Raw genomic sequence first — 18,267 nt, 5'->3', positions numbered from 1 at the left:
TCTGTTCCCCTGCCCCCTTGAAACTCACGGGCAAACAGAAGAAAAATATATGAAACAAAAGAATAAAGTACATAATTTTGTCATTTGAATAAACACAAAGATAGAGTGATATTATAGAACAAAATCCTTAAGTACTTTTAGACAATGAATAAGAGTTTTTAAAGAAATGCCATTTAAACAGATACTTTAAAAATAAAGAAAGATTCACCAAATGACAGGGATCAAGGAGGAAGTATGAATAAGTAAAATTAACCTAGAGAGGAACTTAAGGAAGAAACGTAGATCAGAATGTGAAGAGCTTTGAAACAGTCATTTTAAGAATGTTCTTACCTTATCTGAAGGTTACTGGGAAGATACCGAAAAGTTTCAGCAGAAGGGTAACTTGACCTCATTTGTATTTTTAAAGAAATCATTCTAGTTTCTGTTTGTGGAGCAAGAAAAAAGAAAGATTGTTTGGGAAAGAACAGGAAGTGGGGGAAGATCATGAGTAGAATTCTACAAGTAGGTTTTGCAAATATATGTCTAGAGCTAGAGGAAATATCTGGTACAGATATAAATTTGGGTCCCTTCAGTCTATCATTATTAAAGGAAAGAATGGGAGTAGGTGAGATTGCACTGAGTGTATATTGCATGAAGAGTGGGGAAAAGAAATTATGAGGAACTTCAACACTTTAAAATTAAGTAGAAAAGTAGGACCTGGTAATGAACAATCAAGATGCAAGAATGATAGAGGTGTGAGGAACATCCTCAGAATGAGGTTACATTGTATGATGGGTGCTGTGATCACAGCCCTCTTTAAGGGTGGCCTCAACTGCCTGCAACCAATGACTGATCAATAGACGGATATGAAGGCACAGTCTACCCGTTCCAACTAGAACTTGGCCTTTATACAGCTCTGAAGTGTTATTTTACCAGTGTCCCCATAGGCTGAAGCTGCATCCAGCCCACTTTCTCTCCTTGTCCTACCATGCTTCTCTCTACTTTCCTAGGTATTGATCCCAAGAGAATTCCATAAAAGACATCCTTCTTGTTAGTACCCATCAGACATTCTCCTTCCCTGGGAACACAACTGTTAGCACATGGAAAACTGCACCATTTTCTGAGAAGACTGTATTTGTTCCACTGTATTACCTTCACTCATTCGTCAAGATCAGTTAACTCCATTTATGTGGGTCTATTTCTGGGCTCTCTATTCTGTTCTATTTATCTATTTGTCTATTCTTTCACCAACACCACACTAATTTGATTACAATAGCTTTATAGTAAGTCAAAGTTTGATAGCATCACTCCTCCAATTTTATTCTTCTTCAATATTAAATTGGCAATTCTGATTCTTTTGCTTCTCTGTATAAACGTTAGAATCACTTTGTTGATATCTATAGAATAACTTGCTAAGATTATTTCGGATTGTGTTGAAACTATAGATCAAGTTTGGGAGAACTGATATCTTGACTACCTTGAGGTTTTTATACAAAAGCATGAAATATATCCTTTATTTATTTATTTATTTATTTATTTATTTATTTATTTATTTTTTGACAGGATCTCACTCTGTTACCCAGGCTGGAGTGCAGTGGCATGATCTCTCAGATTCAAGCTATTTTCCTGCCTTAGCCTGCAGAGCAGCTGGGATTATAGGCGCCTGCCACTATTCTTAGTAGAGATGGAGTTTCACCATGTCAGCCAGGCTGGTCTCGAACTCCTGACCTCAGGTGGTCTGCCTGCCTCACTCTCCCAAAGTGTTGGGATTACAAGCATGAGCCACCGCACCCAGCCTAGTTCTTTGAAATCTTTCATGAGAGTTTTGCTGTGTTCCTTACATAGATTTTGTACATATTTTGTTAGATTTATACCTAAGTATTTCATTTTGAGGGATAATAATGTAAATATTAGTGTGTTTGTAATTTCAAATTGTGTTTGTTCATTGCTAATATGTAGAAAAGCAACTGAGTTTTGTATATTAACCTTATATTCTGATACCTTTCTATAATCACTAATATTCCAGGAATTTTTCTGAGAATTCTTTTGGATTTTTTATGTCAACAATCATGTCATCTGCAAACAAGGAAAGCTCTTTTTATTCCTTTCCACTCTATATTTTAAAATTTTGTTTTCTTATTTGATTAGCTCGAACTTCCAGTACAATCTTGAGAAGAGTGGTGAATTGAATCTCCTTGCATTTTTCCTGATCTTAACGTGGAAGCTTTGAGTTTCTCACTGTTACGTATGATATTAGCTGTAGATTTAGAGCTTTTTCCAGATATGCTTTATCAACTTGAAGAAGTTCTCTGTTCCTAGTTTACTGAGAATTTATCGTGAATGGGTGTTTGATTTTGTCAAATGTTTTTTCTTCATATATTAGTATTATCATGTAATTTTTCTTCTTCAGTCTGTTGATGTGATGGGTTACATTAATTCATTTTTAAATATTTAACCAGACTTGCATGCCTAGATAAATCTAATTTGGTTGTGGTGTATAATTCTTTTTATACATGCTCAATTTAATTTGCTAATATTTTCTTGAGTATTACTGCAGCTATTTTCCTGACAGACATTGTTTTGTAGTTTGCTTTTCTTATAATATCTTTGGTTTTTCTATTAGGGTAAAGCTGGCCTCAAATAATGAGTTTGAAAGTATCTCCTTTGTTTTTGCCTTCCAAAAGAGACTGGGGAGAATTGGCATAATTTATTTTATAAATGTGTGCTAAAATTCCTCCCTGAACTCATCTGGGTCTGGTGTTTCTATTCTGGTAACTGATTAAGTCAATTTCCTTAATGGATATAAGCCTATTATAACTCTGTTTCTTTCAGTGGAAGATTTGACAGATGGTGTCTTTTAAGGAATTGGTCAATTTTATTTGGATTACCCAATTTGGAAGCACGGATTTGTTCGTAATATTCTTTTACTACCCTTTTAATGCCCATAAATCTATAGTGATGTCCTCTTTTTCATTTCCGATATTGGTAATTCGCGTGGTCTCTCTCATTCTCTCTCTCTTCCACTCCGATCTTTTCAAATAACCAGTTTTTTGTTTCACTGATTATTTGAATCCGTCTTTAGTTTCATTGATTCCTCCACTAATTTTTATTATTTCTTTTCTCTGCCTACTTTGGATTTAATTTGTTCTGTTTTTCTAGTTTCTTAATGTGGAAGGTTATATTGTTGCTTGTTCTTTCATCTTTCCTAACATGTGCATTCGATGCTATAAATTTCCCTCATGCATTGCTTTTGTTGCCTCCCACAAATTTTGATAAACTGTATTTTCTTTTAAATTCAGTTCAAAATATATTTTTACTTTCTCTTGAGATATTTTATTTGACCCATGGGTTATTTAGAAATGTGTTATTTAACCTCCAAGATTTTGAGATTTTTCCAGCTGTCTTTCTGTGATCGACCTAGTGTAATTCCAGTGTAGTCTGATAGCAGACAATGCATGGTTTCTATCTTTTTTAATTTGTTAAGGTGTGATTTTATTGTTCAGATGTAATCTATCTTGGTGAATGTTCTATGTGAGCTTGAAAGACTGTGTAATACGCTATTGTCAGATAAAGTAGTCTATATGTCAGTTACATCCAAATGATTTGGTAATGCTGTACATCCATGTCCTTACCAATTTTCTGCCTGTTGGATTTGTCCACTTACGGTGGCAGGGTATTAAGGTCTCTAATTATGAGTGGATTTATGCATTTTTCCTTGCAGTCCTATCAGTTTTTGCCTCACATGTTATAACACTCTGATGTTAGGTGCATACACATTAAGGATTTTTATGTGCTCTTGGAGTATTGACCCTTTATCATTATGTAATATTTTTCTTTATCCCTGATAACTTCCTTTGCTCTGAAGTCTGTTCTGTCTGAAATTGATATAGCTACTCCTGCTTTCTTTTGATTAGTGTTAGCATAGTGTATCTCTCACCATCCTATTTTTTACTTTTCATCTATGAGTCTTTAGATATAAGACTTTTTATAAATAACATATAATTGCTTATAGTTTCTTGATCCATTCTTACAGTCTTTGTCTATAGTGTGTTAATATCATCCATATTACTTACAATTAAAATTACTTGCCCTACAGGTTGCAATATACCTTTACATCTAATCCAAATGCACTTTGAAACAATGCTTTACTGCCTCATGGGTAGTGTGTGAACTTTATAACACAATAATCCTAATTACTCACTCCTGTCTCTTGTATCATTAGTGTCACTCATTTTATTTACACATAGCCATATATATGAACAGAAGTGTAAACAATCTAATTCATTATTGCTATTATTATTTTGAAGCAACTATTAGATAAAATAACAAAAATAAAAGGTTTATCTTCACTTATTCCTTTTCTGATTCTATTCACTTCTTTATGTAGATATGACTTTGTAACCTGTATACTTTTCCTTCTTTCTACATAACTTTTTTTTTTAACATTTCTTGCAAGGCAGGTCTACTGACCAAACATTCTCTCAATTTATGTTTGAGGGTGTCTTTCTTTCTCTTCCACTTTTGGAGGATAATTTTGCAGGGTACAGAATTCTAGCTTGGAGAGTGTTTTATTTCTACCAAGACATTAAATATTTAAACCCATTCTGTTCTTGCTTACACTGCTTCTGAAAAGAAGTCAGATATAATATTTTTCTTTGATCTTTTATAAATAGGTATTTTAAAAATCTGGCATCTTTTTAGGCTTTTTCTTTGCCTTTCCTTTTCTGAAGTTTGAGTATAATATGCCTACGTGCAGGTTTTCTGACATTTATCCTCTTTGGTGTTCTCTGAGCTTTCTGGATCTGTGGTTTGGTGTCTGTCATTAATTTGGGAGAAACTCTGTTATTATTGCTTCAAATCCTGCTTCTTTCTTTCTTCTTCTTGTATTCCCTTTATGCATAGTTTTTAGTTGTTTCCCATTTCTTGGATATTATATTCTGATTTATTTCATCATTTGTCTCTTCTCTTTTCTATTGTGGATGTTTCTGTAGTCATATTCTCCAGCTCAGAGAGGCTTTTCTCATACACGTCTAGTCTGTTAATGACGCATCAAAGGCACTCGCCATTGCTGTTAGTGTTTTTAAACTCTAACACTTCTTTTTGACTCTTTTTTATAATTTTCATCTGTTCACATTGTCTATGTGTTCTTCCAAGTTATTTACTTTTTCTATTAAATCTCATAGCATATTGATCATAGTTACTAAATAAAAAATTTCTTGTCTAATACTTCCAACTTTCTTGCCTTATCTGACTCTGATTTTGATGATTGTTCTTTGTTTTCAAATTGTGCTTATTACATTTTAGTATGCCTCGTAATATTGTGTTGAAAGGAAGACATGATGTACTGGGTAAATAGAACTGCAGCAAACAGGCCTTTAGTAGATTGCTAAGGTGTTGCAGTAGAGGAAGTTATTAGTATTTTGTTGAGCCTGTGACTTCGGACTATGAATTTCACCTGCTTCTCAGCCCCATCCACAACCTCTGCCCATTGGGTGACATAGGATGACAAGCAGTGGCTGAAGTTGGGTGATATGGTTTGGCTGTGTCCCCACCCAAATCTCATACTGAACTGTGGTTCCCATAGTCCCCACGGGTCATAGGAGGGACTTAGCGGGAGGTGATGGAATCCTGGGGGCCGTTACCTCCGTGCTGTTCTCATGGTGGTGGGTGAATTCTCCTGACATCTGGTGGTTTTATAAGCGGCTTTTCCTCCCCTTCGCTCTCACTTCTTGCTGCCACCACGTGAAGAAGGATGTGTTTGCTCCGATTCCACCATGATTGTAAGTTTCCTGAGGCTTCTGAAGCCAGGCCGTACTGTGAGTCAATTAAACACCTTTCCTTCAGAAATTACTCAGTCTCAAGTATATCCTTTTGCTGCGTGAGGACAGACTAATACACAGGATATTTTCCTTCCTTCACGTCAGTTAGGCTTTGACAATACCCCAGACGGTCAGTCCCTGATAAAATAGTTTCTCTGGAAGACAAGTCTTTAAGAACGGTTGCCCTTTTGTATTTCAAATCGGTTCATTTCTCCCTCTCCCTTGCAGAAGTTTGAGAGACTTTTATCCAATATTCACTGTGAGGACCCGGTAGAGTTCTTAGAGCTCAAATTCACAAAAGTGTGGGGGCCCTTTGTGACCTGCTCCCTTGGAGCTTTTAATTCTCAGAGTTGTCCACAGTGGGCCTCCAGCAATTCCTCAATTATGGTTCAGGTTTCCCTACTCTGGCACTGGTTCCCACAGGTGTTACTGCTGACGGGTTTCTGTGCAAGTAGGATTTGAATCTCTGTATCTGCCTGTGTGTTTCTCCGATTTCAGGGGCAACAGTTTGCTCTGTGATCTGACGTCTAGATGGATCTGAAAAGAACTGTTAGTTTTTCATTTGATAAGCTTTTAACTTGTTGTTAGAATGAAGTGGTGACTGCTAAGCTCTTTACATGCTGTAATGAAAACTGCAAGTCTCATGTATATTTTTTATTTTAAAAAATACCTGCTAGATTTACTTCCATTTAAAAGATAAAGATATGCAGTGCTTGTGATTTTTTGTTTACCTTTTTAAAAGTAGAAACAAAATCTGGGATTCCTTGATATCTGATAAATTAGCTTTTGTAAATCAGGTCAAACTTCCATAGCATTCCTATAATACTTAACTAAGGTAAGATAAGAATCAAACATTTGTTAAAGGTGTCTTTGAGAATGAATTGGTTTGTCAATGATTCTTAAGAACTTTAGAAATCCACTTAATGATATGTTTCTATATGCATATACTCAATTTTCCATGCATACATATCATATAGGTATATGTGTGTGTGTGTGTGTGTGTGTGTGTATGTAAACTGGGGGTTTGTGTTACACAAACTCTGAAGCAGATCATGGATAAGCTTTAAGCACAAGAATAGTCAGCATTTCCAAGCACACAGGTGTTACATGAGTTTTCATAAATTTTTTTTTAAAAGCCTAAATATTACCTAAGTAATGTAGTTGGGTACTAATTCAGACACATTCTGAACATTTATGTATTTCATTTTATTTTATTAATTTAATTAAGCTCGGTTTCTATATGTTTCACAAAATAAGATGTGGTCCAAGGATTGGATGAGTCCACAGAGAATACCCTAATTGCCTCTTGAGCAGCAAGGACATATTAATGTGATTTCATTCTGTAAGGTGGTAATTCTTCTGTCAGTGTATGTAGATAGAAAAGAAATGTAAACCCCATAATTTAAAAATCCATTTACAGACATGAGAAGATGGAGACAGGGCACTAGTATGGACAGACTTTTGAGGAAACCGCACGCCAGATATTATAATGGAAACCCTAATATGTAGCCAAATTCGGGTCAGGATAGGTGGAATAATATTGAGGGATTTAGAATAGGTTAGGGTTTAATTCCTGCATCTGTGCCTCAATTAACTGTGTAATTTTGAGTAAATTCCTCATCCTTTCTGTTCCTCAGCTTTCTTATGTGTAAAACAGTAGTAATAACTGCCTCATAGAATTGTGCTGAAAATTAAATGATATAATATAATGACATCATGTTCATAAAATATGTAGCACAATTAATGGCACATGATAAATGACTAATTAGGACTCTGGTGGCTGTGGAGAAGACTAAGCAACTCCACCTTAAGGAACAGCCACTTCTTACTTCATATGACTAAAAAGTCTACATGAGTCATATGAAGAGCTTACATAACTATTTTCTTTTTGTTTCTTTGTTTCTCAGATCTGCATTCTTCTACATATTTGGCTTCATACTTAAGGTTTGCTTTTATGATTACAACATGGCAGCAGCTGTTTCTCATATTCCCTCACGAAAGAGCACAAAAGTGTCTGCTTTTTTCTAGGAATTCCATTAATTCTTACATATCATTGGTTCTGCATGGATTTTTTTCCCCAACACAATATCCAGCAGTCCCAGTTCCATTAAAAACAATAGACTGAGAGCGGGTAAGTGGCCGTTTCCCAGGTGTCAGTTGGAAGAAGCTCACCAATGGATGGGTGGCTTTCCAATGCCTCCCTGATGAGCATGCAGTTGTGGTAACCGTCATGTTGCCATCATTGTTGACATTGCCATGATGGAATTTTGGTGACCAATTTAGAGGAGACAGAAAAGGGTGTGCACCTGAGAAAGTCTACAAGCTATTCAATTATTTCTGCTTTGTAACATATAGAATAAAAGGAAAGACATTCAAACGGGAAATAAGTACATAGAAGAAGCCATAGGAAGTGTAGACTTTTGGGACAGGAGGGAACATTTCAGATGCTGGTTCTATCAGGAAACTGGTGAAAGACAAAAAGTGCTCTATGAATCTAAACTCAGATGTTGACCTACATATTTCTGAAATCTAAAAGCTTAGTAAGTTTCTACACTTTAAAGTGCAAAAATCACAAACTAGTCTAGCAAAAAGTGTATTTTTTTCCTTCCCATGCTGTTGCTAAAAAACAAAACAAAAACAAAAACTTATCTAGTTCTCCTGATGAACAGTGGCCAATCTCAAAGACTCCCAGTGCAACTTCGGAATCATAGAATTTTTGTCATCCTTAACTCTCATTTTAAAAATATTATCGTTTTATTTCCTGACCTTAATATTTTTCCAAATGCTCTAAACTTTGCAGTATTTATATTCTTATGCTCACTATTCATATGACTTTTATACTTGTGTCTTCTACTGCTATCAATTTTTAATGATTTATACATCCCTACCTTAATCTCAGAGCTTTCTCCTGGGCCCCAGGCCTGCAATTCCATTCCCTTTTGACTGACAGAGAACTGATGTTTAACACCCCTGATTACTGAATTTATGATCTCCTTCCCAAAGGTGTTCATATTACATTTCATTTCGGTGAATGTCATCATAATTCATCCAATCTCCCACACTGTGAAGGAAGCACCTCCTTTTTTGATCTTTCCTCCCTCATTACATATATTCCATCACCAAATACGTTTGGTTGATTTAATTTGGAAAAGCTTCTTACGTCTGTACTCTCTACTCTATGCCCGTGGTGATCGCCTTGGGCCGGGTCTTCATGAGCTCACATTTTGAAAAAAATCATTGATTTATTCACAAAATATTTACTGAGTAGCTACTACGTCCCAGGCAACATTCTGGTCACTGAGGCTATGGCAATTATCTCAAAAGATATAAAAAATGACATACTAATGGGAAAATCATAACTAATCCTGTAATGATTTTTTCAAAGAAAAATAAAATAGGAAATAAGGAAAGAGAGTAGCAGCGACTGTTATTTAAAGGTCATTCAAATCAATCTCTGTAAAGTGGCAATATTTGAGCAGAGACTTGAAGGAGGTAAAGACAAAAGGCTTGTCACTCCCTCCACTCTTACTGGCCTCTGCTAACTTGTCACTCTCTCCTAAACAATCTTTTCCAGGGAACACAGGAGTTATTTTGTATACAGATAAGAGTCAATTATGTAGCTCTTCTATTTAAGAAACTGCCAGTTGTTTACCCTCTTAACTTTTTATGCCTTTACACACTTAGTTGTAAAAAAATCGAAAAGGAACTTTCCTCTTCTCAATCCATTAAATTTCTGCTAAACCCTTAAGGACTCATCTTAAATGTGACTTTCTCTGGTGAGTCTTCCCTAATTTCTGGTAGTAAGAGTAGTCACATCATCTCTTATACCTACTTTGTCATGGTATGCAACACAGTGGATTGAAATTTCTTACCTTTTACATCAGTCTATCTTTAGGGCGTTGATTGACATTTATTTGGGCATATGGCTCAGTGACTGAAGCTTGTAGATAGTAAATATGTTTGTTGAATGAATCAAGTAGCTTGGAGTGAAGAAAGGAGATTAACGGTTGGGGGCTCAATTACCTTTGCCAGTCACAAAAATCTGTGGCTTGATTCTATTTTCATTAGCAAAATAAAGTTAGATTTTAAATGCATGTCTACACTTCTGCATCTGAGTATTTTGCTCTTGAGGCTTTCCTTTATCTTTTCTTTCAGTTTTTCTGGTGTGTGTGTGTGTATGTGTGTGTGTATTTTCATGTGCCATTTTGTATTCTATATACAGGACAAAGGGAAATTGTACAGACTTAAAACCATGATAGTTTAGCTACTTACAGGCCTTTAAAGGACAGGTGTGGTATCCAGCTCGAGAGAAATGAGAACATCTATGAAAAGGGGACCTTAAGCTCTTATCCAGCAGCCTCAGACATGGGTTGTTTTCTGATGGCAAATTTCTCTGCAGGAGCTGAGTGAAGTGAAACATATCTAAGTGTTCAATTCACGTCTGCTTTGGTGACATAGGTGAATTTTTCATTCTCATCCAATTCTATGCCAGGTATTGAAAGATAGGGAAGTATTAAAACAAGTTATTTATTATTTTTATTATTGTTTATTGATTGCTTAACTATGTGAGGCTGAGCTAAATTTATATTATCAAATATTACCCATTTCACTATCCCTTTGTTGAGGCATAATTTTCACCATTTACAGAGAAAATCGGTTCAGATAGGTTCAGTTACATGACTATTCATACATCTATTAGGAAGTAGAGCTGGGGCAAAATTCAAGTATCTACATCAGTCTACATAAATCTACGTTTTAGAACCATAGATTGTTAATTTCCATCTAGTAAGCATCTAAGTAATGCCTGCTTAAAAATGTAGTTTGTACATGGAATAGAATATATATATACACATATATGTATGTGTATATATATGTGTATCTATATAAAATTTTGTAAAAAAATTATAAAACTAATTTTCAATGATTCTCATGAATTTTCCCTTAAAGTAACTTGAAAGTGGTTGCTAATGCCCCTGATTTCTTGCCACAAAGCCTTTAAAGAGCTGTGTTTTTAAAAGAGGAGCTATAAATTTCACTTGGTTGAATTTTTTTCCATTAACAAGCCAGTCTCTTTAGCATGAGAGAATATTTTTATAAAGGAATACTAATAGGACAAACAATTGTAAGATTGCATGTCATACTGGCAAAATCAAGGATTAAAAATAGTTTGAAGAATGCTTTAAATATGGTAATTCCAGTGCCGCAAAGAAAAAGATGATCTATTTTCTCTTCTTTGTTTGCATAAAGAGTCATATATCTTACTACATATCCTTGGCCTATTTAGATCTGTTGTAGATGGTTGAAAAAGAAATTTTAACAGATAATTTGCTCCTGAAATAAGTGAAAATGATGAAAATAAAGACTGATATCTAATTTTAAAATGCTTTCATTTATAAATGTGACAACTGAGTAGACAGTGAGCAGACATACATGATCAAAAAATTCTTTGTAAGCAACTCCTCAGATCCATTTAGGGGTTCTTTGATTAAACAGAGTGAATCTGAAACTTAACAATGGCAGAAATTAGCATCTTTTGCAGAAACGAAAAAGAATGTGTTATCCTCCTACCATCAGGGTAAAATACTGTTTTTTACAACACAATCCAGGCACCAGTTCTTCCACCTGAAATCCTGCACAAGTTGGTCTTTGGGAACAGTAGAAAAAAACATGGTTGAATTTTACTTTAGGACTGAATTATAAATGTCTTCATGGTCTCACTATGTTAGGATATTTGAAAGCAACCAGGAATAATAAGCGCTGAAGCCACAAATAGAGCCGATTTTTCTGGTGGTCAGTATGCACTGAGCCTGGGTCAGAGAGTTAGGCAGCGGTGCTTTCGTCAGCATCCTCTCCGAGGCTTCTAAGCTCGGACTAGAATTGCTGGTCTTCACTAAACCACGGCAGGCGGAGAGCCGGGTCACTACTTGGCTAGATTTAATTTCGCCTTCAACATGAGAAATCAGTGTGTCATGTTTCTACACAAAAGGGAAAAGCATTTAAATATTGTATCTATGTGAAGGCCAATTATGTTATCTCATTCTTATGCATTCCTGCTATAAAATATTTGAGGGCAACAATCAGGCATATCATTGGTTCTATTTTTCTTCTCTCACTTTCCAAATTACAAGATTTTTAGTAAAGCCAATCTTTCAGGATTTTGTAGAAATTTCTTTCTTTCTTTCTTTTCTTTCTTTCATTTTTGTTGTTGTTCATCCCTTGTTTGTAATTTCTGCCTACTTAGTCACACTTTACTTCATTTAAAATCCTAAATTTTACCTGGCACTCTGGGAGGCCAAGGCGGGCGGATTGCCTGAGCTCAGGACTTCGAGACCAGCCTGGGCAACACGGTGAAGTCCCGTCTTCACTAAAATACAAAAGAAATTAGCCGGGCGTGGCGGCATGCACCTGTAATCCCAGCTACTTGGGAGGCTGAGATGGAAGAACTGCTTGAACCTGGGAGGCGGAGGTTGCAGTGAGCCCAGATTGTGCCACTGCACTCCAGCTTGGGTGACAGAGCAAGACTCTGTCTCTACAAAAAAAAAACAAAAAAAAAAAACAAAAAAAAACTAATAATACTAAATAAATTTTCAATGTTTAATGATACATCATAATTGCACATATTTATGGGAGTACATGTGATATTTTGATACACACATACAATGTTTAATGATCACAAGAGGGTTATTGGGATATTCATCACCTCAAGCATTTATTGTTTCATTGTGTTAGGAACACTCCAACTTCACTCTTCTAGTTACTTTGAAATACGCAATAAATTATTGTTACCTGTGGTTACCTTATTGTGATAATGAACACTAGATTTTATTACTTTCATCTAATCGTATTTGTACTCATTAACCAACCCCTCTTAATACTTGTTTCTTCACTACCCTTCCCAGTTTATTATAATCATTGTTCTCCTATCTCTGTAAGATCAGTTTTTTTAGCTCCCACATATGAGTGAAAACAGGAGATACTGGTCTTTCTGTGCGTAGCTCATTTCACTTAACGTGGCGTCTTCCAGTTCCGTCCATGTGCTCAGCAGCAGTAGTCATCAGAGAAATACAAATCAAAACTACGATGAGCTGTTATCTTGTTATCTCACCCCAATTAAAATGGTTTTATCAAAAATAAAACACAGGCAACAATGAATTTTGATGAGAATGAGGAGAAAGGGGCACTTGCACACTGTTAGTAGAGATGTAAACCAGTAAAACCATGGAGGTCCCTCAAAAAACTCAACATTGAAGTTATTTTATTATGTATCATCTACTCCAATTACATATAGCAAGCTTTTTGTTTTTCTAATTTTTAAAGTATTATGTTACATTAGTTAAGATATTGAACAATTTGATTTTGTTCTTTAAAAGCTTATTACTGAGGCCAGGCATGGTGGCTCACACCTATAATCCCAGCACTTTAGGAGGCCAAGGAAGGAGGATCTCTTGCATTCAGGAGTTTGAGACCAGCCTGGGCAACATAGGGAGACTCTGTCTCTACAAAAGAATGAGAATTAGCTGGGCAAGGTGGTGTGCGTCTGTAGTCCTAGCTACTTGGGAAGATGAGCAGGAGGATTGCTTGAGCCTAGGAGGTCAAGGCTGCAGTGAACTATGATCATGCTATTGCACTCCAGCCTGGGGATGACAGGACAAGACCCTGTCATTAAAAATAAATAAGTAAATAAATACATAAATAAATACATCGCTTACTGCTAAATCCAACACTAGGACTGAGTTGTGCAAAAGTTGACTCAGATTCAGATTCTCCAAATACATCCAAATCTGTTTCTATGAAACAATGTTATAGGTTAAGTAATGGAACAACTTAAGAATTTCAACTCAGAAACATTAACAAAAAATCTGGCCTACCTCACAACCAATAACGAAAACACAGGTTGTTACGATCCTCTCGCTACCAAACTCTGTCATACGAATGTTGCATTGATTTTCCACTCTTCTAATTGCCACTAAAGGAAGATTATATTCCAGTATTGTGAAATTTTGAAAAATTAAGCAGTTCTCTGGGAAGAAGAGAGGGGGTGGAAAGCAGGATGTTAGCAGTAAATTTATATTGCAGGTTCATTCTAAGAAATGAGGCAATTACGCTCTTCTGTTTGATTTTGGTGGCAAAGGGGGAATGGTTATCAATGGAAGTTGGCAACTAGTGTTTGTCTTAGAATTGGAATAGACTCCTTTAATCAGTTCTTTGATCTTCCAACTCACTTTGCTGATTATCTCCACTTTGTTCCTACTTTTCCACTGCAACTCAGAATCTAAGGTATTTTAATGTTTAATTATCCATTTTTGTCTTTACATCTAACGTTTCTTAAAATTTTAATTTGTCATACCCACATGTGTTTCCTCCTTACCCATTTGTATATTACTTCTTTTTTTAAATAATAATAGGAAAAATATTGTTCAAGAAGAATCGTTATAATGAAAATTCATTACGATTTTATTTATTATTGTTGTTATTATTATTATTTTGAGACGGAGTCTCACTTTGTCACCCAGGCTGGAGTGCAGTGGCACGATCTCACTTCACTGCAACCTCCATCTCTGGAGTTCAAGCAATTCTCCTGCCTCAGCCTCCCAGGTACCTGGGACTACAGGTGCCCACCACCACTTATGGCTAATTTTTGTATCTTTGGTAGAGACAGGGTTTCGCCATGTTGGCCAGGCTGGTCTCGAACTCCTGACCTCAAATGATCCTCCCACTCGGCCTCCCAAAGTGCTGAGATTACAGGCATAAGCCACCTCACCCGGCCTCATTAAGATTTTAAAACATTATCAAATTTATATAAGATTTCCAAATTCCCCAATCCCTAGTTTCATGTTGTTTTGCTTTTCTACACATTATGGGAAACGTTTAAAATATAATCACTCCATTCATGGACTCAATTAATTACCGAAGTTGCCATCCACACTGCATTTATTGTGTACTACTGAAAATTATGTTTTAGGGGATAATCGACAACAACTAAAATAAAAACAAACAAAATTCACTTTGCACTACCAGGGAGTAAAATATTACAGTAGGGAAGTAGAGCCCGAATTAAACAGGAAAATACTAGGCAATACTCCAACTTCACGATAAATCCAACCTAGACGTCTGAGCTTACATAAAAGACCAAAACAACAGTTATAATTTACCAGGGATAGTTCGACAGGACAACAGTTAACGTCACCGAAGTTGTAAAAAGACAATGTATGGCATCTCTTTAATTAGAGTTTAAATCTGCTCATCTTGATGCAGTAATAAACTGAGAAATGCCAGGTTATATGCTCTTTTGGAAGACAGCAATTCTATATAACACATGTGGCCGTTTCCAGTTCAACCCCTGATTCCTGGCTCCTGCTTCTGAAACACAATGTTTCATTTTAATGAAAAATACATTACTGTGGTAAGATAGGTCATCAGCTGTTAAGTGTAATGCAATTTCTGTAACAAAATTAATTTTACAGCTTGCATAAAAGACTTTACACAGGTTAAATACTGTTAATTACTAGCTAAATTTTGTTCCTTAGAATGCATAAATGAAGCACCTCCACCCTCTATAAAAATAATATCTATAGTACAAAATGTCCATAGGATTCTTTATGATTTCCATTTTTTATATCATGCTAAAATGCCAGCCATAGCCAACTGTGAGTTAATATGGCCTTTCATTGGTCACTGAAACAGAGGATATATTTGCTGGTGTCTTAAGACTAAAACAGTTGTGCTGGTGAAAGCCCAGTGCAATTTTCTTCTGGGTTACTTATTTAGAGATAGCAATTCAGACCAAAAAAACTCTGATACATAGTTATAGATTTACGTAACCTAAGTTAACCATCCAGCAAATGGATGCAGTTGATCTCAAAGGGAGGCGCAGCAGAGTAAAGGACATTCAAACCCCATCTATAACCAACATTGGAAAAACATTTCAATGTGGGTAAAATTACAGTCACATAAAAGGACAACAGATTATCGGTCAAATGTACATGCGAGCATTAATGCAATAACCTTTTTGCTCTGTGAAAAGTTTTCGTTGAGCTATTTGCTAAAATAATATTTTAAGTAATAAAGAATTTGGAATTAGTACAGAATATGGAATTGGACAGCTCTGAATTTGAACCCAAACTTTTTCATCAATTAGTTGCTTAGAGCCAGGAAAAGTTACTGTATCTTCCTGATCCTGTTTTATTATCTGCTCTGTAAGTAAGTACAAGACAATTGCCTCACAGTGTTATTGCCATGCTTGAATATAATGATGGATAAAAATTTCTTGGCACTAAGGCGGCCTTTATAGATGTTCCTTTTCCTTCTGTTTTGCTGTTTCTATTGACTCATGGGAGCCGTTAAGGAAGAGATGTGATCAGATTTTAGATGCTCGTTTGTTTGTCTACGTTACTGGGATACTGTAGCGAATCGCTGATTTGAATGCGATACCTGGTTTAAAAAGGCACTACACGGTGTAAAATGTTACATTTAATTCAATCTAAGAAATTTTCAGTTAGTTTTGCAAATAGCACATCTATGCTTTTTGATACTTGTTATATGGAAAACAGGAACACTAGCAAAAAAAAAAAAAATAGGAAAAGTCTTCAGGGGAACATTTTTTAAAATATCCCTCATTTAACTCCAGACGGGAGGCAAAGACAGAGGAACAGCGTATAGGAACTCCTAGATGTGGAATGATGTCAGAGATTCTCCACTCTGCATTTGGTCACATTCAGGCTGTAGATATCACCAGTGTACCTTGCTTTCCTGGTAATAAGGACATAATCTTTCTTCCTCCCCTGGCCACTCTCAGCCTTGGAAGTTACTGGCTAGTGGATAGTAGATACTGGATGAGCCATCACAAGGTGGCCCTGGCACAGAAAGCCTGGGTGACACGGCTCCGCACAGCACAATTCAGACGGGCTGTGGGAAAGATCATGTGGGGAAGCAATGTCGTTTCAACAAAGAATTCAGCAGGATAAATACGACCAAACTCATGTCTCACAAATGATCACTTGTGTCTGAATGTCTTCCATTTCTGTTCGTATTCATGCCTAATGGGTTAAGTCTCATCCCCAAGTATGTTTCTAGTGAATATGAAAGACCCTATTGTCACATATTTCTTTCTTTATATGCAACTACCATCATTTCATTAACTTTTGCTTAAAGGAACATCTTTCAAAAATAATCTGACACGATACTTTACCATTTTTTGATCAATTTATTTTGTGTCTTCTTTACATATATTGTGAAGGGCCATATCTGAAAGAGAACTTTTTCATTAAAAAACTAGCATATGTGGGCTATCTGCGTTTATATTCATTTTATTGACTATTTTACTATGAACAGTCTTATATTTTACTTTATACTAATTCCTCCAGATTAATGACAAGTATTTAACCTAACACATTGATACATCTCACTTAATATTAGTTTAACTTCATTTAATTCCTTCCTTTTTACTCATCATCTTTTTCCTCATGAGAAATTAAGGAAGAAGATATGTTTGGCACCTCTGTCCATCTCTTTGCCCATTTCATACTCCTCTAAGAAGGCAAGAAATGCTAATCTGATTACACATTACCAATTAATTGGGCCACATTTACTTGTGGGCCATCTGGCTGAATATTTTTAAATCATGAACAAACCATGGTGCTCTTCTTCTCTCTTGCCCCTGCCTTAACGAAGTGAGGCATTTTCCTTGACTTATTTCCTTCTCATTGCAGCAGAGTTGAAATGTGAGATGGGGTGTAGCTTCTCCTAACCCCTGGCGTATCATCTGATGGAACTGAAGAGTGAGAAATGACCTCCACGGACCTGGAGCCTCAGCTTCATGTCTCCACCGAGATGCCACATTGGAGGCAAGCTCAACGCAATGCCTTTATTAGAAACGTTTTTAAAAGGGAACCCGTATTCACGTTTGTCAGGACACTGCTTATCTCTCTAGTTGAACCCGTATAACTTACTTTATAAGATGGTAAGATACAAAGACTCTTAATCTTCTATCTACCAGGACTCTTGACATAAATTGAAAGCTCACTTATAACAGCTCTAGCATCCCAAGTGCCTTTGACTACACTCCAATTTAACTTATTGTTCAGTTTTTATATAACTGTCTTCCTTATATTGTGCTTAATTTTCTTATTAATTTAATATTTTAAGAAGAATACTCATTCTGAGAAGTTCACAAATCAGTTAGGCTTAAGTTTTTAAATAAATGTTTTAAAAATATTAAAAGCACACGTATGAAACAATGATACTAGACTTAATTATGGAGAGCAGCCTCCCCTACAAATTTCAGCCACAACACAAGAGCAGTAAGCAGATCAGTCCACTCACCTTCCTTCCAACATTTCAAGTGACTGGGGAAAGAATAGGGACAAAATAAGATAAAACAAAATAAAGGTTTCTTGTGGAACACTGAAAAATTATTATGTGCCAAAGTGTGAGAATGCTTTATATCCATCCCATCGTTTGTCCTGGGAGG

This window comes from Symphalangus syndactylus, chromosome 23 (genome assembly GCF_028878055.3).
Source record: "Symphalangus syndactylus isolate Jambi chromosome 23, NHGRI_mSymSyn1-v2.1_pri, whole genome shotgun sequence".
In the NCBI taxonomy this organism is placed as follows: Eukaryota; Metazoa; Chordata; class Mammalia; order Primates; family Hylobatidae; genus Symphalangus; species Symphalangus syndactylus.
This window is presented reverse-complemented; position numbering follows the sequence as displayed.